Source organism: Petaurus breviceps, unplaced genomic scaffold, assembly GCF_028583685.1.
Source record: "Petaurus breviceps papuanus isolate PSGF00001 unplaced genomic scaffold, PetGlider_PUasm1.0 221, whole genome shotgun sequence".
NCBI lineage: Eukaryota > Metazoa > Chordata > Mammalia > Diprotodontia > Petauridae > Petaurus > Petaurus breviceps.
In genome coordinates this window covers 13659983-13677888 of record NW_027185877.1, presented here as the reverse complement: position 1 = coordinate 13677888, position 17906 = coordinate 13659983, and the positions used below count along the sequence as shown (strand labels likewise).

Sequence of the window (17906 nt, the reverse complement as noted above, 5' to 3'; positions counted from 1 at the left end):
ATATTTTTCTTGGAAGAAAATGCAGGAATTCTGACTTCACTGTCTTCCTCCCATTCCATGCTTTGATCCTTTTTGTCCTCAAAAGAAGAAATCCAAAGTCGGATTGCTGTGCTTGCTTTGCTTCCTTTGCTTGTTCATGTTGCCACTCAATTACTTACTTGTCTTTTGATCTTTTTGCTACAGTAGAACTCTGCTTCCAGAGAGGAGAGCTTTGTCCCAAATTGCTGGGGTTTTTACAGCTGCCAGAGGTATTAGTTGGCTGCCCTCTCTGAAGCCTCTACATGCTCTGGCTCACTTGTCACACACCCCAGGACCTCCACCCTAGACAGCAATCCAGATCCAAGCAGATTAAAGCAAGAGCAATGACTCCTCAGAATGGTTGCTTGGTCCCCCTACCATCTGCAGGCCAGGAGCTCTGAAGCTGGCACATGGCTGAGGCTGCTGCGCTTTTCAGCTGCTTCTCCCTCCAGGGGCAGTGACCGATGGCACTCCCGGACCCCCTGCTCCCAAAGTCCACTGACCTCTCACTTTGTCTTTGGCATTTATGGGTTGATAGTTCTGGAAACTACCACAGATGCTGGTGATCTACTCTCCTGATGGGCCTCTCTGAGGCTATAACCGTGGGCTCACCTCGGGGCTGGGCTCTAATCTCAGTGAAGTGCAATGAACCCTTCCTGTCTGCCTGCTGCGCTGTCTTCAGCGGGAGGTTTGTTTCTCTCTATCACTTTGTGGGTTCTGTAGCCCTAAAGTTTGTTTGGAGTCATTTTTCATAGGTATTTGAGGTGGGTATGGGGGGAGCTCAGGGAGTTTTCCTGCCTCTATGTCGCCGTCTTGTCTCTGCCCTGGCAGCCTCTTGTTGATTCTTTGTGTTGGAAGTCTTCATGTAGTATAGCTATTGTTTCAAGTGTCTGTAGATGTCTGTGTAAACAAACCTAGACTTGTAAAATGTCTCACTTTGGGCAGCTAGTGCAGTGAGTAGAGCACTGGCCCTGGAGCCAGGAGGACCTGAGTTCATATCCAGACTCAGACACTTTACACTTATTATCTGGGTGACCTTGGCCAAGTCACTTAACCCCAATTGTCCTCCAAAAAGCAAAAAAAAATTGTGATTTTTGTGTATGTGTTTACCAAGTATGTGTTTTATGTTTCTTTTCTAGATCTTTGTGACATAGTTGTGAGTGACAGCTTGGGTGTGCTACTTCCTTCTTCTCTGCTATCTTAGCTGGTCTTTCTATCCCTCTCATCCTTTTGAAAAAACTCATTTGATTGGACTGTTCCCCCTGTTGTCATCCACATCTTTACTTCTCTTTTTGACTAAACTCAATGTAAAAGCCATCTGTGAAAGCTGCCTTCATTTTTTTTTCTTCTCTGACTTGCTTTTATCTTCATCATTCTGCTGAAACTGCTCTCTCCAAAATTACAAATGATCTTTTAATGCCAAATCTAAAGGTCTTTTCTCAGTCCTCATCCTCAGACTCTTACCGTTTTTGATACCTGATCATTCTGTTCTCCTGGATACTTTCTTTTCCCTCCTGTTTTTTTTTCCTACCTGTTTTACTATTCTCCATCTCTCTCTCTCTCTCGCTCTCTGACAAAAAGAGCCTAAAATATTGAATAACATGATATCCATGGAACAAAACAAGCATTTCATAACATAGTACAATAAAAATATTATATCATATGAAAAAGAAAATCTACCATTACTATTACATATAATTTCATATGAAAAAGAACATCTACCATTACAAAATCTACAATTTACTATTCCCTCCAAATGTACAATGAAGTTATCATGTAAATTTCTTTTTCCCCTCCCCTCCCCCCCCCCATTCTCTTGATGGGTCTTCAATCTTTTGCTACCTATCTAAGCGCTTTCTTAGTCTCCTTTCTGGATATTCATCCAGGTCACTTCTACTCAATATAGATATTCTGTAAGGGTCTTTCTTGAACCTTTTTCTTTTCTTCTATGCTATCTCATTGGTGATTTTATTTTCTTCCATGTGTTTACTTATCATTTCTAAGCAGATAATTCCTAGATCTCTTTCTCTAATCCCAATTTCTTTTCTGAACTTTTCCGTCATCAATTGCCCATTAGATGTTTCAGTCTATGTACTCTATAGGTATCTCGAATTCATCATTTTCAAAACAAAACCCATTGTCTTTCCTCCACAAATCTCCTTTCCCCCATATTTTTGAGGGTACCACCATTTTCCCAGGCTGGGAACTTCAGATTTATTCTCTCCTCCATTTCACTCATTCCAGATATCCAATCTGTTGTCACACCTTCTTGCTTCTGCCTTCATAATATCTTTTGTATATGTCCCTTTTTCTCCATTCCTCTGGTCACTATCACCTAGTTTTCTGGCTGCTCTCCATAACTCAAATCTTTATTCACTCAGCTGTTAAATGATTTTCCTAAAGCATCCTGACCACAACACCTGTTTTTTCCTCCCCATTCCAATAAATTGCAATGGCTCCTTGTTACCTCCAGGATCAATATAAAATGTGCTTTTTGGCATTTAAAGCACTTCGTTACTTCACAGCTTTCTCCCTTCTAAGACTTCTTACACTTGGTTTTATGATTCACTGACATTGGTCTTCTTGTTGGCCTTTGAACCTGATACACTTTGCCTTTTCACTAGCTCTCCTCTATGCTTAGAATATTCTACCTCTTTACCTTTGCTTCTTGGTTTCTCTGACCTTCAAAATTTAGTTCAAATATCACCTTTTGCAGGAGGTCTTTCCTGGTGACAGTCTCTGTTTCTTTGCTTTTTTTTCCCCTTCTTGTCTCCCTATGTTTGTCTCCTCCCAAGCCCCTTGTGCTTTCCCTGTTAGATTTCCTTCATATACATTGATATACAAATCTTGTATATTTATAGTTATTTGCATGCTGTCCCTTCTGTTAGAATGTATGCTTTTTGAGGGTAGAAATTGCCTTTCTTTGCATCCCTAGTTCTTCAGTAAATAATACATGCTTGTTTATTGAGTAAATATACTAATACATGTATTTATATATGTATATGCATGTGTAGGAGTACATGTATATACACGTTTTTATTTAATTTTTGTAAAAAGAGAAGCTTGCTCATGGAATAGTTGTGGAAAACCATTGGATTTCCTCTTTTGCAGAAACTGTTTTCATGGAAAAGAATAGATGTTTGGATACTTTCAGCATCTAAAATTTGTTAATTACCACAAATTCTTTTGATTATGTTTGTATAACTCTGCTGAGGTCTGGAAGCATCCAAATCATCTTAGAGTTCTATTTCATTGGTCTCCTACTAGAATGTCTTTTCTCTGCTTTTTTTGTTGGAGAATGTGGCCAGCAAAGTCTGGGTTAATTCTCCATCTTTAAAATGCATAACCACTCCAAACACAGTGAATCTCCATCTACTTTTCAATTTAGTAATTCTTACAGACCCTGGTATTTTATTAAAATAGTACCTCTCTTGAAAAGTCGCAACACAAAATCTAGCCCAAGTTATTCTGGCTCTAAAATCTTTGCCATCTTTTTGGGAACCTGTGTGTAATTGATAGTCTGTCCGCTTCATAAGAGGGAGGCAACTACATCCTTCTAACAATAATTACTAATGGAAATGCTGCTGATTGGCCAACCCCAGAGAGGCCTGAGTTAGGGAAAACTGTAGTTTTCATTTTTTATAGTGTCTCTTGTTCTTATTCACATTTAAAATAAGGTAGTAGAAAGAGGGATAAAGATAATACTATTTCAGTAATGTTCCAACCCAGAAACTAGAATTATGTTTATTTTTTTGTCACTAAGGAAAGATAATGAATAATCATTTTAAAAGTTTTCGTTCTCTGCCCCTCATTATGCTATTTTACAATATTAGAGAGCCAGAGTTCAGTATTATGTTTATACTTGATATATTTTAGAAGGTGAGCATATTTGAAGGAGTGTAACATTTTCCTTATTAAATTGTATATGCTTAAATTTTAAAAAAGTTATTTTGATAAATTTTACAAAATGTAAAAAAGGTTTTTGTTTACTTCTGTACTATGAGAAAAATGCAGTCACATTAAGATAAGTTCCACCAACCAAGACAGTTAGCAGACTTATGTTTTCTTGAAGTGAATTTTGGTCTTCCAATGGGGAAAAAAGCTTCCCCAGGATAGAAAAAAGTTTAGATGGTTTAAGGCATCTGATATTCAGGAATCCTCTATTAAAATCTAAATATTCCTTAGAGAGATAACTGTTAAAGTCATTATAAACTATTGACATATAAATTAATGACTGATTTATTAGATTATCTAGTTCAGCCATTGTAAGCTACATTAGTTTTGATAGTCAACAAGCATTTTTCAGACTTACTAGTTCCCAAGCACTTTGTTACAAAAAAAAGTACTAGTGTTACAAAGAAAGGCAAAAACAGTCCCCTTCCAAAAGGGGTACTTTCTAACCAGGAGAAGAGGTGTAAATAACTATACATACAAGATAAATAGTAGATGAAAGGTAATCTCTGACAGAAGGCACTAGCAGGTGACCTGTTGTAGAAGTAGGAATTTGAGCAGAATTTTTGCAGGAAAGCAAAGGACAGATGAGGAAGGAGAATATTCCAGGTTTGGAGAGTAGCCGGTACAATAGTATGGACTTAGGAGATAGAGCGTCCTGCATGAGGAACATGTTAGAAGATTGAAAAGGTAGGAAGGACCAGATTATGGTGGATTTTGATTGCTACATAGAGAATATACATACATATGTACATATATATATATAATTTATATGTATGTGTGTATATACACACAATATATGATTGCTACATATGTATATATGCATATGTATGTATGTGTGTATATTTATGTGTGTGTATGTATGTATGTAGATGATCCTAGAGGTAATAGGGAGCCAGTAGAATCTTGCAGAGGAATCATGCTGCCTGTAGATAATCAGTCTCCATTCTATTTGATTCCACTCCCCTGGGTTGACCTCTTCCAATTCACAGGAGGTCCTTCCTTACAACAAGGTATCAGAAAATTACTCAGTGATGAAAATTACTCAGTGATTTCTTGTTTATGGGAAATTCTTCCTTTCTGAAGGGAATCAGAGAGAGGCTTTTCCATCATTTGCTGGTCTCCTTGATTGAGCAGCCTAATACCTTGAGAGAACATTGACCTGAAATCAAACCCCTAGTGATGTTAATAACCCTCCTGAACTCAATTTGTCAATGACTAACAAAGTCTCATCTCATTATACCCTTCTCATCTCAGTGATCCTGAATTCCAGGCTATCTTTATATAAACTGGCTCTACTTCCCACACCACCTACTCTCTTATTTTCATCTTCCTCAGTTCCTACCCCCTCTAGTGTCATACCCTTAAGCTACTCACTTCTTCCACTGTAATCCCTAAAATATGTATACCTTAGGTAACAGACTCTTTTTTTAATAGTATTTTATTTTTTCCCAATTACATGTCAAAATACATTTTTAACATTCATTTTTTTGTTTTTCTTTTTTCTCCCAATCTTTGTTTAGTATTTTATTTTCCCCAGTTGCATGCAAATAACAATTTTTAATATTCATTTAAAATTTTTGAGTTCTAAATTATGTCCCTTCCCCCTCCATGCCCCAGCTCCCCTCAGAAGGCAAGCAATTCAATATAGTTAATACATATGTGTAGTCATGCATAGTATTTCCATAACAGTCATCCTGTGAAAGAAAACATAGACCAAAAGAAAAGTCAAGAAATTTAAAGAAAAAGTATTCTTTCTTTTTCTTTCTGTTCTGTAGTCAGGCTCTACCAATTCTTTCTTTGGATGGCACTTTTCAGCATAAGTCCTACAGAATTGTCTTGGATCATTGTATTGCTGAGAATAGCTAAGTTATTCATAGTATATCATCATATAATATAGTTTTTAATGTGTGCAGTGTTCTGTTGTTTCTGCTGATTTCACTTTGTATCAGTTCATGAAGTGTTTGCAGGTTTTTCTGTGTCATTATTTCTTTCTTTTTTTTTTTTTATAAAGCAATCGGGGTTAAGTAACTTGCTCAAGGTTACGTGGCCAGGTGTTTCTGGGTGTGTGCTAAGTGTCTGAGCCCGGGATTCGATATCCAGGTCATCAAGACACTGGAGCCGGTGCTCTTACTCGCTGTGCTACCTGGCCGCCCCATGCTCATTATTTCTTAAAGCACAATAGTACTCCATCACAATCATATCCCGATTTGTTTAGTCATTCCCCAATTGATGGACATCCCCTCAATTTCCAGTTCTTTGTCACCACTAAAAGAACTGCTATAAATATTCTTGTATACTTAGGTCATTTTTCTTACTGTTTTTTATTTCTTTGTGATACAGAGCTAGTAGTGGTATTTCTTGGTCAAAGGATTTTATACCCTTAGGGTGTAGTTCCAAATTCCTCTCCAGAATGGTTGAATCAGTATACAACTTTACTAATAGAACATTAGTGTTTTAATTTTCCTACCTCACCTCCAAAATATATCGTTTTTTTTTCCTGTCATATTATCCAATTTGACAGGTATGAGGTAGTAGCTCAGAGTTCTTTTAATTTGCATTTCTCTAGTGATTTAGAACATCTTTTTTTTCGTATAACTGTAGGTAACTTTGATTATTTTCTCTGACAACCTCCTTTTCATATCCTTTGACTATCATTTGAGCAATGGCACTTATTTCTATAAAATTGACCCAGTTTTCTATATGTTTGAGAAATGAAGTCTTTATTAGAGAAACTCACTCTAAAAATTATTTTTCACAATAATGATTACCAACTATATATTTCCTTCCATCCTATTTTCTCTTTGTTTACCCTACTCTCTTTTTTCTCTTCTTTTACCCTGTCCATTCTCAAAAAGTGTTTTGCTTCTAACCAAATTGCCCTCCCTTCTATCAGCCTCTCCACCCCTCACCTGTTCCGTCCCCCACCTCCTTATCCCTTTCCCTTCCTACTTTCCTGTATGGTAAGATAGATTTCTACACCCAATTGAATATGTGTCTTATTCCCTCTCTGAGCCAGTTCTGATAATAATGAAGTTCATGTGTTCCCCTTCCCACTTCTCCTATTTTCCTCCCTACTGTAAAATCTCATTCAGTCTCTTTCATGTCAGATGATTTATCCCATTCTACTTCTCCCTTTCCCCTTTTCCCCATGCATTCCTTCTTTCTAATCCCTTAACATTAGTTTTTTTTTTCTTAGAGAGTCATACCATCACAATTAACTCACACCTCTGCTTTCTGTCTATGCGTGCTCTTATTAACTGCACTAATAAAGAGAAAGATTTTAGGAGTTACAAATTTCATTTTGCCATATAGGAATATAAACCATTTAACCTTAATGAAACCCTTATGATTCTTCTTTCCTGTTTACCTTTTTATGCTTGTCTTGAGTCATGTATTTGAAAGTCAGATTTTCTCTTCAGCTCTGATCTTTTCTTGAGGAATGCTTGACAGAACTCTCTTTCATTGAATGGCCATTTTTTTCCCACTGAAGTTTAAAAGTTTTGCTGGGTAGGTGATTCTTTGTAATTTTTGCCCTACAGAATTACATATTCCAAACCCTATTATCCTTTAATGCAGAAGCTGTGAAATCTGGTGCTATCCTTAATGTGTTTCCATAATAACTTAATTTTTTTTCTTTCTGGAAGCTTGCAGCATTTTCTTCTTGATTTGGGAGGTCTGGAATTTGGCTCTAATATTGCTGGGAGTTTTCATTGTGGATCTCTTTTAGGAGGTGATTGGTAGAATCTCTTTGATTTCTGTTTTGCCTACTGGTTCTAGGATATCAGGGCAGTTTTCCTTGATAATTTCTTGAAAAATCATGTCTAGCCTCTTTTTTTGATCATGACTTTCAAGTAGTCCAATAATTCTTAAATTATCTTTCCTGGATCTATTTTCCAGGTTAGTTGTTTTTCCAATGAGATATTTCACATTTTCTTGTATTTTTTCATTATTTTTATTTTTGTTTGTTTTTTGGTGTCTCATAAAATCATTAGATTCTACTTGTCCAATGCTAACTTTTAAGGAAATGTTTTCTTCAGTGCCCTTTTGAACCTTCTTTTCCATTTGACTAATGCTACTTTTTTAAGGCATTCTTCTCTTCCATGAATTTTTGTATATCTTTTTCCATTTGACCAATTATGCTTTTCAAGGAATTCTTTTCTTCATTGGATTTTTTTAAACCTCTTTTACTATTTGGAGTATTCTGCTTTTTAAGGTACAGTTTTCTTCAGTATTTTTTGTGCCCTCTTTACTAAGCTATTTATTCTTTTTTAATGATTTACTTGTATCACTCTCATTTCTTTTCCCAATTTTTCCTCTGCCTTTCTAATTTGATTTTAAAAATCCTTTTTAAGCTCTTCCCGAGCTAAAAAAATATGGCCTGACACCATATTTTTCTTCATGTTCATATTTTTCTTTAGTGCTTTCAATGCAGGGATTTTGACTTTGCCATCTTCTATTGAGTGTGTGTTTTGAGCTTCCCTGTCACCATAGTAACTTTCTTTGGTCAGATTTTTTTCTGTTACTCTTTTTTCCAGCCTATTTTTTTTTTTTACTTTTAACTACATACTAAAGTGGGGCTGCTTTTCAAGTTGAGGGGGCACTATTCTAAGCTTTAGATTTTTTGTGCAGCAGTTTTCAGAGGCAATTCTTGGGAACTGTATGTTTTTGTCTCTTTCAAGGTGGTATGATCTAGTGAGAGATTTATTTACTGCTCTCCTGTACTGTGCATTGGTTTGAGAGTGACCACAGGCACTCTTTTCAACCTTGAAACTGTGATAAGGGTCGCTGCTCCCCTATTCCCCTGATGCCACAGGCCCTGCTGTGCTAGTGGTCCTCCTCACACTGGTACTAAGACCTAGGACTTCAACCCAGATCCAAGTATAGGAAATGCAACAGAGTCCTGTCCCTTGTGCCAGCAAAGTAACTTCTGTAAATATCTTTCTGATCCATTGTCTGATCCCCTTAACATTTGTGGGGTGAGAGGTTTGGAAACCATCACTGCTGCCACTGATTCAGTTGCCCCAAGGCCTGCATCTGGTTTGCTGGGATCAGTTCTATGCTGGCATAGCCTATGCTGGATTGTGCTCCTCTCTTACCCTTGTGCAACAGACCTTTCCAGCCTACGTTTTAAGTTGGTATTGGGTTGAAAAATTGTTTTGTTCTGTCTTTTTGTGAGTTCTGCCACTTTAGATTTTGTTTGGATTAATTATTTAAAGGTATTTGGAAGGGTTTAGGGAGAGGGTTCAGGTGAGTCCCTGCCTTTATTCCATCATCTTGGTTTTGTCTCCAAGAGGACAAACTTGTATTTCTTAATATAATGACTTAAGTGCCTGAGTAGGCAAAGACTACCAGACATGTTTTGTTGTTTTGTCCCTCATTCTTAAAGAGGATTGTGACATCAGGGAGGTGATGCTATGACATTAAAGTGAATTGGATTTAAGTTAGGGAGAGCTGTGCAAAGTCACCAGCCTCACTTTATTCCCTAGCAGTGAGTCCTTGGGAGTAATGGAAATGGAAACAGCAACAGTCACTACTGAATTCTTGTGCTTCTCATGACCTTCTTATCACCAGTGGTTTCTTCTGTTTACCTAAACACAGTTCCTTAAATAAGAAGTTAGAGGAAGACTCTCCACTGTCCCAACTCTAGGTACACATGTATTATGAATACTCTAAATGCAGTTTTATTGTAGCCTGTTTTAGTTTACCTATTGTTTGAAGAAGTATGTTTCCTTAGGGAAGGATGTATGAAATTGTGACTCTGTTTAAGTTTTTCAACTTTTATGCTTTTGCAATAAGCACAAGATTATTATTTCCTCATTAACTTTTATGGCCTAAGAGAAATATATAATATTGCAATATGTAAATGAATTATTTTTCTGTCCCTTTGTAATTTTGCCTATTGAAAGCCTTGTTAGAATCCTTATATTGTTTAGGTTTTTCTCTGAGGCCTACACCTATATTTGAGCATAATAACCAAACCTAGGTTTTTACCTCCATAATTTCTGCATTGTGGTAAATATATATTTGGTTGCAGTTAACTTACCATATTAACATAGGAGATATTTCTCCCATAACATAGCCTTCTCTGAAGTCCACAATTGGTAATGTTCTTTTCCTGTTTTGACCTCACATAGCACTTTATTTGTTTGTCTTTTAGGTTGTTATATGACAATTTTGTTAGTATATATGTCTCATTATTCCCTACTAGACTAAATACAGGCTTTATTGGGGCAGAGATCATGCTTTAGCTTATCTTTTATCTCCTCTAGTGCCTATCTCAGAGCTATTCATATATTAAGCACTATTTTTGTTGTGCATAGTTGAGGATGCTTTTCTCTTGAGATGAAGGAAGTAATGTTTTCTGGGGAAAGCCAGATTTCATTTAAAGCAAGGAGGTTTTGGGGGTTAGTACATGTTAAGCCCAATCTCTTATGCTGTATATATCACAATGTCAACAATATTGTACTATAATTTATGTTCATAATTATATGTTTGAGGAATTATAGTATCCTGAATCATCAAAGAAAAGCTTAATTACAGGAAGTCATTAAACTATAAATGTATTATATTCTAAAGGTTTGTGTGTAAGCTGTTTGTTTGAAGCTCAGCATGCATTTTCTCATAGAAACCGTTTTAGACATAGTTAGATTTTTGGGCCAGCCCACAAAATCCTATTTATTTAAATCTCAATGTACTATATTTATAGGACTGAATCAATAGCACTTCAGAATGAACCACAGTCTAGGAAGATATTTTTATAAGAGAATCCATTTAAGAGTTCCAGCTAGGAATGTCAGTAATGCCTTTTGACTCAATGTTGTTGTGGAAGTGTAAAAGAGGATTACCTTGTTCTCTCTCTCCCTCAGCTGCTGGGTAGTGGGAATGAGGGGTCTGCTCAGGATCATGGCACTGTAAGTTGAATGCTTTTATTGTTTTTCAGATCATAGGATCATTGCATTGTAGATTTAGAACTGGAACATCTTATCTTAGAGATGTTGAGGTGAACTAGCTAAATGTGATGAGTGAAAGTCAGGAGTTGAGGATGATATAAAGGTTATGAACCCAGGTAATTGGAAGGATGGTGGTGCTCTAAATAGTAATAGAGAATTTTAGGAGAGGGTTGGATTTGAGGGAAATATAATGATTTCTCTTTTGGACATCAAGAGTTTGAGGTTTCTATGGGATATCCAATTCAAAATAGCTAATAACAATTTGTGATGTAGGACTGAGTCTGAAGAGCAGGACTGGGACTACATATCAAGATCTGGGAACCACTGTATAGAGATAATCATTGAACTGATGAGATCACTAAGTGAGAGAGTACAGAGAAGACAAAGCTTTAATGTTTACCTGTAATAAATGGGTATGTTCTCAATGAAGATCTAGCAAAAAAGACTGAGAAAGAAATTAAGACAGGTGGGAGAGAGATGAGAGTCATGAAAATTCAGGCAGAAGTGTCCAGAAAAAATGATATAAATCACTATAAAATGTCAAGTTGTGCAAAGGTTTCAAGAAAGATGAGTTATCGAGACTAGTTTTTAGAGAATAGTTTCAAGTGGATAAAGAGGTTGGAAGTCAGAAAACCATTTATAAGAGAATGAGTGGAGAGGAAGTGAAGGTAACAATTTTTTTTCAAGGTTTGCTGAAAACAGGAAAAGAGCTAAAGAAAATACCTAGCTAATAAATTTGGTTGGGGAAGCTGGGGCATGTTTGTAGACAGCAGGAAGGAGCCAGTAAACCAGCCAGACATCGAAGATTAGAAAATAGCGATAATGTTGGAGGAGAGGAGGGCAATCTTTTAGAGAAAATGGTAGGAGATGGAATGGACATATAGAATCTACATCATGATGTGGAAGTCCTCCCGATTCTTGAAGGCTATGTTTATAGAATGCAAATTATGGAAAGTTCTGTCATTGGTATGAACCTTAGTTGGTTTTAACTTGAGAATTACTAATCATTAACAAAGAAAAATTTTTGGCCACATTAACTTATTGAGCTGTTCTTTATGGCACCGTAGGACTGTGATTTGCATGCCAAATTAACTTATTGAGCTGTTCTTTATGGCACCATAGGACTGTGATTTGCATTGATTGATAAGGGGAATATCCATAATGAGGAAGTCATAGATTCTTGAAATGAAAAGTTTATAGCTTGTGGGGTTAAGGGGAAGGACGAGGAAGAGACTGCCAAACTGTTGGTAACTAGAAGAAAAGGAAGATATAGTAGTCAGCTGACCTCCTGACTGGCACAGGTATTTCTGGATAATTCTTCTTATGAAAACTAATGTAGTGTAGTGGTAAGAGCACTAACTGCACTAGCAGTTAGAGGCACTAGGTTGCAGTTCCTGATCTATTTTTGTGACTTTTTTTGTGACTTTGTGCAAGTCACTTTACCTCTCTATCTCAATTTAAAAAAAAAATTTATAAAGGATTTGGATAAGAAGACCTTTAAAGGCCTCTCTAGTTCTTACTATATGATCCTGTGTACAAATCAAGGACTACCAGTATTTTACTTTGTAAGGTAGGGAAGTATAGTAATATAATTTTAAATGATTTTCTACAACTATTGTTAGGGGAAAAGAAAGGATTTCTAGTTATCTCTAAATGAAAAAAATATAATTAAGCAATATTTGCTAATCTCTAAATATTTCTGGTAATTGAGGTTGTATGTTTTAATTTTAGTTATTGCTAATAGCTAATGCTATTGCATTATCGAAAGACAGGTTTCTTTGGCACAAGTTGAGAGTCTTTTATTAATTTTAACACTATAAATAAACAGTGAATTTATGTGATCTTGTTCCATAGTGACATTTGTAATTGCAGTGGATGCCCTTGAGCAACCAGGAAAGTGAAGGTCCAAAGACCATGTCATATTGCATTATTTTGTATATGAACATTTTGTCCCCCTGATAGAATGTCAGCCCTTTAAGAGAAGTGGCTGTTTAATTTCTATCTTTGTATCCCTAGCACCAATCACAGTTTCTGGTATATAGTAGGCACTTAATAATTGGCTGTTGATTGGTTGGTTGAAGGAACTGGAGATTTTAAAATGTGAAACAATAGCAAAAACCATAATCTGACCTCTGCTTACACTTAAATGTTCTGTTTTTATTTTATTTTTTTTATTTTTTAAAGCAATCGGGGTTAAGTAACTTTCTCAAGGTTACATGGCCAGTTATTTCTGGGTGTGTTGCTGAGTATCTGAGCCTGGGATTCGATCCAGGTCATCCTGACACTGGAGCCGGTGCTCTTAGTCGCTGAGCCACCTGGCCGCCCCTAAGCAATTGGCTTTAAGTAACTTGCTCAAGGTTACACAGCCAGGTGTTTCTGGGTGGGTGCTAAGTGTCTGAGCCTGGGATTCGATCTCCAGGTGTAATGGGAATGTAAATTTTAAAGATCTTCCCTGCCCCTAGGCTAAAGTGCACCTGAAGCCTGGGGTGGGAGGCTTGTTTTTCAGTAGATACTTTTTGATTGGCCAGTGGGTCAATAAGGTTGTTACCTTCTCTGAGCCAGGAGAAGGCTATATAAGCCCTGATGTGTAGCTTTGTTTTGGGACTCACTTTGAGAAGTGTTCTGTGATTTGATCTGAATTCTGGGAAGCCGTTGTTGAGAGTCCCCCGGCTTTGAAAAACCCAGATGTGGAAATCCAGATGTTGACTGGGTATGGATGTAATGGTTGGACAGTTTGGAAATCTGTCTACTTGATCTGTTTCTGTCTTGATAATTCTGCCTGTATACTTTGAAGTTCAGGGTGCTGACCATTTTCCCCTGAACGAGGTAAATGATACATGTTTGACTGATTAAAGTAAGCTTGTTAACCCATTTTGAGCTGCTTTCCTTTATCAAAGCAGATCCAAGAACCTGTATTGGCAGACACCCTGGGGACGCTGGGGTGCTTGCTGCTACACCAGGTCATCCCGACACTGGAGCCAGTGCTCTTACTCTCTGTGCTATCTGGCCGCCCCAAATGTTCTGTTTTTAATCCAAATTTCTATTTTATAGCTGGTAAAATCATGATTGATAATAGACCTGGTACAGTCATTTAACATAAATTAGATGTATACCTCAAACCATATGTGACCATATGTGACATTTCTAAATTTTACATCTCAATAAAATTACCATATGCTGAAAGACAACAAATTTACCCAGTTCTTTCTAAATTTAAAGTGATTGTAATATAACTCATTTCTTGGTACACTTCTCCTATTTCTAGTGCATAGACAGAAAGATATAAATTTTTGTATTCCTTTTAGTAAATCAACAAAACTTATAAATAAATTAATCTAAGTAGTCTTGAAAAAATTAAGATAGTCCAAAAATGTAGAATACAGCTGTTATTAAACACACATATGTGTGCATGTATGCATACACATGTACATCTGTACCAATCTTTTCAGAATATCAAGTATCAACACTTCATTGCAGTACCCTTATGACAAATGCACAGGAAAAGCTGTTCCAAAGGTACACCATCCATATTCTTCCATTGTTTGCAAGTGATTTCCCATCATTAACTATAAAAACAAATGAAAAAAACTAAATGTAAATCGTAGGTGAACAGAGAAATAACTTTAGGAAGTTCACAATTCATTGATTTCTTAAGTCTGTGCCCTATGGAGAGTTCAATTAAAAACTGAACTGGCAAGTATGTGCTAAAATATTTTGCCTTCAAAAGACCAACCAAATTCCAAGACAGCATTTCCAGTTTATTTATCCCTAGCCATGTGTACAAAACTTAAATTTATTAGATTAAAAAGTGCTGTTAAAAATTTGCAGCAATTGTAAGTCTAGAGAAAAAGTCTGTGGAAGTCAGTTAACATTTCTTTTTTATTCCCCTTCTCTCCAAGTCTCCATGATTAAGCTAATAAAATAGTTTTAAGCTGTTAAAAATTTAAAACTACAGTAAGACTTTTGGGACATGCTGTAATTTTAGTATCTAGAAAATACACAGATCTAGAAAATAACATCTAGAAAATCCAATATATGAATTCATGTATACTAAAATCAATCAAGCAGTCAATCAATATTATATCCTATACTACACTACAAGATTTCTTTTTCATAATTAATGAAACTGTGAACTGAACAATTGTCATTAATTTATAAAACAATAGATAATACAATAGAACAATAAAATTACTACAGTTAATGGTCAGTTGTTTAGGAAAATTAGAGAATAGGAACCCAATCAATTTGTGCAACCATGCCTTAAGAAATGAGATTGTTGGGTGGAGCCAAGATGGCAGAGTAAAAGCAGGAACTTAGTTGAGCTCCTCCCCAATTATCTCAAATACCTGTAAAAAAGACTCTAAACAAATTTTAGAGCTACAGATCCCACAAAGTCACAGAGTGAAATATGTCTCCAGCTGAGGATAACCTGACAGACTGATAAGAAAGGTCTATTGCACTGGACTGGGAGCAGAACACAGCCCTGTGTGGGCCATGCTGGCACAGACCAGCAGCACGGACCAACTGGAGCAGACCTCAGGGGATTGAATCACTGGCATGTGTGGTGGTTTCTAGACTTTTCAACCCATAAACATCAAAAAGAAAGTAAAAGTTTGGTAGGGAATCTCTGTTGGAACTGCAATAGGAGAGTGCGGTTTGGCCCCTTCCCCCAAGATGGTGGAGGTGGTGGTGACTGCAGTTGCCGTCATGACAGCTACTTCTAGAGCTGCAGGCCCACAGATGGTGGGGGGAGAAAGGAACTGACCAGAGGGCAACTGCAGGTATCTCTTTGCTGACACTGAGGCAAGATTTCTTGCTTTGCCCTGCTTGGATCTGGGTTGCAGTCTTGGGTAGCAGTCCTGGGGTGAGGAGTGCTGGTGTGGCAGAGCTTGTTGAGGTTGTGGAATGGCAATCCTCCTCACAGTTCTGAGGCAGGTGCCTAAAAAGAAGCTCTGATAACAGCTGGGCAAAATCCCAGAAATTTGGGACATAGCACTCTTCACTCTGGAAGCAGAGTTCTACTGTGGCAAATAGCTCAAAAGTCAAGTATTTGACTGGCAAGATGATAAAAGAAAGGAAGAAAAATCAGACTATAGAATCTTGTTTTTGGTAACAAAAAAGATCAAAATATAGAACCAGAAGACAACATAGTCAAAACTCCTGCATCAAAAGCCTCCTAGAAAAATATAAATTATTTGCAGGGGCATGGAGGAGCTCAAGAATGAGGATTTTGAAAATCAAGTAAAATAAGTAAAGGAAAAGGTGAGAAAAGAAATGAAAGTGTTGCAAGAAAATCATGAAAAATGAGTCAACAGCTTGCCTAAAGGAGACCCCAAAAATACTGAAGAAAATAATACCTTAAAAAATAGACTAACTCAAATAGCAAAAGAGGTCCAAAAAGCCAATGAGGAGAATGCCTTAAAAAGCAGAATTGGCCAGATGGTAAAGGAAGTTCAAAAGCTCACTGAAGAACATATTTCCTTCAAAATTAGATTGGAGCAAAAGAAGCTAATGAGTTTATGAGAAATCAGATATTATAAAACAGATCCTAAGAATGAAAAAAAATAGAAGATAATGTGAAATATCTCATTGGAAAAACCACTGACCTGGAAAACATCTTGGAGAGATCATTTAAAAATTAGTGGAGTACTTGAAAGCCATGATCAAAAAATAACCTAGACAATCATCTTTCAATAAATCATCAAGGAAAACTACCCTGATATTCTAGAACCAGAGGGTAAAATAGAAATGAAAAGAATTCACCGATCACCTCTTGAAAAAGTTCCCCAAAAGAAAACTCCTTGCAATATTATAGCCAAATTCCAGAGTTCCCAGGTCAAGGAGAAATTATTATAAGCAGTCAGGAAGAAACAATTTGACTATTTTGGAAACATAGTCAGGTAAGGGATCAAAGGGCTTAGAATATAATATTCTGGAGGTCAAAGGAGCTAGGATTAAAACCAAGAATCACCTACCCAGTAAAACTGAGTATAATACTTCAGGGAAAATATGGATATTCAGTGAAATGTAAGACTTTTCAAGCATTCTTGATGAAAAGACCAGAGATAATCAGAAAATTTGACTCTCAGATATAAGAATCAAGAGAAGCATGAAAAGGTAAACAGGGAAGAAAAATCATAAGGAACTTATTAAAGTTGAACTCTTTACATTCCTACATGGGAAGACAATATTTGTAACTCGAGACTTTTCTCTGTATGAGGGTAGTTGAAGGGAATATATATGTACGTAATCATATATATGTATGTATAGGTGGGTGTATGTATGTGTGTGTGTATGTATTTATGTGTGTGTATGTGTGTCTATGTATATATAGCAGAGGGCACAGGGTTAGTTAAATATGAAGGGATGATATCTAAAAAATTAAGAGGTGTGAGAGGAATATATTGGGAGGAGAAAGGGAGAGATAGAATAGGGTAAATTATCTCACATAAAATAGTCAAGAGAAAGCTATTATATTGGAGGGGAAGAGCAGGGATGTGAAAGGGAATGAGTTAACCTCACTCTCATTGGATTTGACTTAAGGAGGGAACAACATACACCCTCAATTGGTCATCTTACCCTTCAGGAAAGTAGAGGGGAAGCAAAATAAAGGGGGAAGAAGATAGAAGGGAGGGCAGATTGGGGGAAGGTGTAGTCAGAAGCAAACACTTTTGAAAAGGGACAGGGTCAAAGGAGAAAAATACAGTAAATGGGGGGTGGGATAGGATGGAGGGAGATATAGTTACTTTTTCACAATATGACTACTATGGAAATGTTTTGCATAGCTATACATGTGTAACCTGTATTGAATTGCTTGTTTTACCAGTGCGGGTGGGTGAGGAGGGAAGAAGGGAAAGAATCTGGAACTCAAAATTCTAAAAATAAATGTTAAAAAATTGTTTTTACATGCAACCGGGAAATAATTTATACAGGCAGTGGGGTATAAAAATCCATCTTGCCCCACAGGAAAGTAAGGGGAAGGGT

The 17906-nt window shown here is 36.7% G+C and overlaps 1 protein-coding gene and 1 pseudogene across 4 annotated transcripts in view; both read left to right on the top strand.

Moving 5' to 3' along the window:
- CCDC91 (coiled-coil domain containing 91) overlaps positions 1 to 17906 on the top strand; it is a 662757-nt gene that overhangs the window by 65341 nt on the left and 579510 nt on the right. Inside the window, exon 1 of one of the 4 annotated variants that reach the window (XM_069094895.1) lies at positions 10839 to 10883. The exons of the other annotated variants lie outside the window; for them this stretch is intronic. The gene's annotated coding sequence lies outside the window, so the exon portion shown is untranslated. Of the gene's footprint in view, positions 1 to 10838; positions 10884 to 17906 lie in introns of those variants that run through there. 4 annotated transcript variants of the gene reach the window in all.
- Positions 1 to 17906, top strand: part of LOC138166420 (large ribosomal subunit protein eL37 pseudogene) — a 130184-nt pseudogene that overhangs the window by 65321 nt on the left and 46957 nt on the right.